Consider the following 4,175-nt stretch of genomic DNA (forward strand, 5'->3'; position numbering starts at 1 on the left):
GACAAGGCACAGCAATAACGCACAGAGCATAGCAACCACCCTGGGAGAGCCTATGGGCCATAACAACCAGTTGACCGATCGACACAGGGCAAGCCCTCCAAGCCTGGAGGCACACCAATCGTGAGCCTGTGCGTACCCCTAGACACTCCCCTTACGCTGCCCTACAAGATCTCTCGGGAGCCCCTAAGAGCTGTCTTTTGTAGCCAACCACCATGGTGGGTGGACAAAAGACCCGAGCTAACATGGGGTTAGCTTGTTAAATTACAATAAAGCCTCATGCAGTTTGCAGCAAGCTCTCGAATCTGCCTGGTGATTGGGGTGACCGCGGTCATGGCCTGGGACCCCGGATACCTGAGTTTTCTGGGGGTCTAACATCTTGTGTGTACTATGAAGAACTTCTCAGAAGGCCCTCCTTTAGAGTCACCTGGAACATAAATATCTGTCACTTATGTGTGTAATGAGAGGTTCTTTGTCTTGGCTGGTCCAGCTGCCCTTGGGCCTCAAATAAACATACAGACACTGTTTTATTATGAAACTGTTGGCTGGTTGCTAGGGCTTCTTATTGGCTAGCTCTGTCCAGAGAATCCAACCAATAGCAGACTGGTGTCAAGCCTTTGGAAAGGGTTTAATATATTCTTGCAGGAGAGTCCCAGAAGCCACATTAGTAGTCCCGGGACCTTGAAGTCAGGGCAGGTCAGGCACAGCCAATTCCCCAGAGGGAATAAATACTCACAGGCCAGACAGATGTCTCATTACACCTGGAGGAAGGACAAGGTTCTGTACTACAGAAGCCTGCCAGGAGGTCTACAGACCTTCTCTAGCTTTGGTGCTGAGAGCCACCTGTTCTTTTAAAAACCAAACAGCCTACTTGCACTCAAACCTCTCACTTTAACACACTAGCCCTCATACTCACCCTAAGGGCTATAATTTTAGGGACTGACCCAAGGGAGAATCCCTATCACAAGACACCTAATCTGAAGGCACAAATGCAGAAATAAGACTTTCCCAGCAACCTTGAACTTAGTAATGATACATGATCTCCTAACTCCTCCATATGCTGAACTTACCAGAGCAGCTTTCAAAGCAAACCCGACTGAACTCAGTCTGCACAGCAGCTGGAGAAGCAGCTGTCCCCAGCACAGGCTGCCACTGGGGGCAGTTCACTTTACTGCCCCCACCACACACATTCCATGTGGCTCTTTCATGCCCTTTTGTCATTGAAGTCCTCGAAAGTCCACCTTTCCCAGGAAGTCTACTCAGTCTGTAGTTGTCTCCTTTCCTAAATCAAGGCATTCAACCACATTGCACACATCCAGGCACTCATCAGTCTGATGTTACCCTGTGATCTGTGCAGTGCTTGGCCTGACAGGTCAGAAAGTTGGCGTTAAGCAAAAAGTGTCTTTTAGAAACATTTTTATATAAATAGGTCCTTTAACAAAGAATACATGTTTAGAGTGTCCACTTTTGAGTACGGTGGATCCGCCCTTCTTCTTTGTGGGAAGCAGGTTCCAGCTTGCTTGTCCGGCACACCTATGCAGTCAGCTTTTCTAGCAGAGTTTCCACTCCTCTGCTGGTGCTTTTTTTTTTTTTTTTTTTTCCAACGTTGGAATCAGGCTTTTCAGTCCAGCTATGACTTTGTTTACAACTTCCTGGTCACAGCTCTGTAGAAGGCTGGAACACATAATGGCCCCTCGATTGATGCTGGCCCAGGACTTGAGGTTCTTCATGCCAACACGCTCTGTAAGGGTTTTTGCAAAACAACCTTCTCTTCCATTGTCTTTCATCTTTTTAATCTTGCTCTATTACCCACTTGAGAACGAGATGTCCTGCAGGATGCTCAGCAACACGAAGCTCTCCATCCTTGCCACCAGGATGTAGTTCTACTGCTGCCAAACTGGCGATGGCAGGCTGAACATCTCCAGTAGCAGATCCCAGGATGTCAGACACCAACACACATGCAGACTTGTCGAGCACCGCCTTTCCAGCGTGTCCTTGCAGGTGGTTTAGCAAAGCTGGAGAGATGGATTCCAAGAGCTCACTCTGGAGGATGGCAGTGTCTTTCTTACTGTGTGCATTGCCATCACCCTTCTGCAGAAGCTCGATGATTTCTCGAACTGTGTGGGCATGATCTCTAGGACTCAGCAAATACAGCAGGACTTTCCTCTCATATTTGTCATTTACTATGCTGGGTAAGGAACTGATTATTTCTGATATGATTATCTGCTTCACAAGCTTAGTGTCATCAATACAATCAAATGCTGCCAGTAAAACCAAATGAGAGTATTGGCCATTGGCCACCTTTTCAACGTATGTCTTCATTGTTTTCACGATCACTTCCCTGTCCTTGGGTGTACCATGCCGCAAGCAGGACATGGCCACTCTGGCGCCATCTTGTGTGTGGGCCAGGTATACCACTGCTTTGCGGATGGCTTCAATTAATTCTGATCAAAGTTTTGGGGGTGCGTAGGTAAAAAAGTCCAAGAACACTTTATGAACCAGGGAGTACTTAGTCACAGCTTCCTTCTGGACCATCGGAGTCAGAATCTGCTTCATTTCATCCGTAATAAGCTCTAGCTTTCCCAGCTGCATCTCCAACACCTTGTCCAGAGTTGGGTGATCTGCCGACTAGTAAAGCTTAAAAGCGTTCCCATAGAGCTCCTCTGTTAGCATGTTTCTCTGTTCCAAAATGGCTTTGTCATTGTACGCATACTCCACGGTGGCCGATGCCTCTGAATGTCGCAGCATCTTCCTCATGTGACCTTTAAAACTTCTGATTACCTCTGCTATCTGTGGTTTACTTCCATACATGAGAAATTTCTTCACAATATTCCTGGAATATTTGGCTTTACTTAGTTCAACCAAGTCACCTTGTAGTTCTTCAAAAGCCTGCTTCCTCTGTTCTTCATTCCCATACTGAATGAAGCACTGCTTCACGTGTGTTGAGTCATGTGCAAAGGCAATAGTTTTAATTTTCCCTTGAATCAACTTCTGCAAACCACTCAGCAGCTTCCTTCTTTTTTATCACAGTCTTTTCTCAAGCTTTCTCAAACCACGATGTCATAGTTGGTCTTATCACTGAGCTGCCTGCTCTGCTTCCGCTCTTTCTTCTTTTTGAAGTCATCCCATTTGGGTTTCTTGGCTGCTGATTCAACGCTTTTACCTTCTGGGAGGGGGACTTCCTCTTCTTGTTGAATGTATTTGGCTTCTGGAGTTTGTCCTTCGGTCCTTTGCCCCCTTGAATTGCTTCACACCCCTTTTGCCAGGTTTTGTGGCACCTTTCTCAAAGTTATTAGATGTGACTTTAGGGCCATCTTCCTTGACAACTTTCTGTGAGAATGTCTTTGAAGAACCAGAATCACTGTTTTTATGAAATCTATTCTTTCCTTGTACTGTCTTTGGACTTTTTCCTGTGATTTTTTTTCTTCTCTTTGACTTCCATAATAACAATTCACACACGTGGGCCAGCAGCTCCAGCACCTCCTTTCTAAGAAGCCTTTGCCTCATGGGAGTGTTTGTAACAGCTCTTAAAGTCCTTGCTGATCCTGTGGTCTGGATCATCTGAGTTTGCACATGCAGAATGTGTTTTCCCTGAGAGCTGATCACACTGTCCTGACCTTTTGACTATCAAGTACTTTTAAATTGCCTTTTAGACATTTAAAGCATTACTTTACAAATATTTTGGTCTTCTTTCTTTCCAGGGAGATTGTTTATTTATTTTATTAGCTGGTAATCAGCCTACTTAGACTCAAAGTTTTCTCTTGCCCTTTGCTGATAGTGGTTTCAAGGAAAGCCTAGCTTTTAAAACATTCCCTGTGCCCCCTTGGGCCAGCCTCATGTATGTAGCATGTCAGGGCAGAACAGTGGATGGCATTTTAACCTGGATTCTTCAGTCTTCACGCTATGCTGCACAAGCCCAGCTGCAGGAAGATATTGGAACCGGAGGCAGGATGAATGCATCCCTTTGTCCAGCTGCCCCTCTCTCAGATCGCCATACTTTTTAGCTCCCAGAAATCTTTCCCACAGGTTCTTGGCTCAGTTTTCCTTTGGTCTTTTAAGGTCCTGGTTGGGACACAGTTCTTCAGCAGGACTGCTTGTCGGGTCAAAGTCAGAAGAGAGAACATCATCCAGGAAGCCCACCTCTTGAAATCGGTTGTTCTGCTGTCTCCCCTCCCCAG

The 4,175-nt window shown here is 46.0% G+C and overlaps 1 pseudogene; it reads right to left on the bottom strand.

The window, feature by feature from the left end:
• Nucleotides 1–1,530: 1,530 nt before the first annotated feature.
• On the bottom strand, nucleotides 1,531–3,504 carry LOC100763627 (annotated as a pseudogene).
• Between the last annotated feature and the right edge of the window lie 671 nt (nucleotides 3,505–4,175).

The sequence above is a fragment of the Cricetulus griseus genome, chromosome 4 (genome assembly GCF_003668045.3).
Source record: "Cricetulus griseus strain 17A/GY chromosome 4, alternate assembly CriGri-PICRH-1.0, whole genome shotgun sequence".
NCBI lineage: Eukaryota > Metazoa > Chordata > Mammalia > Rodentia > Cricetidae > Cricetulus > Cricetulus griseus.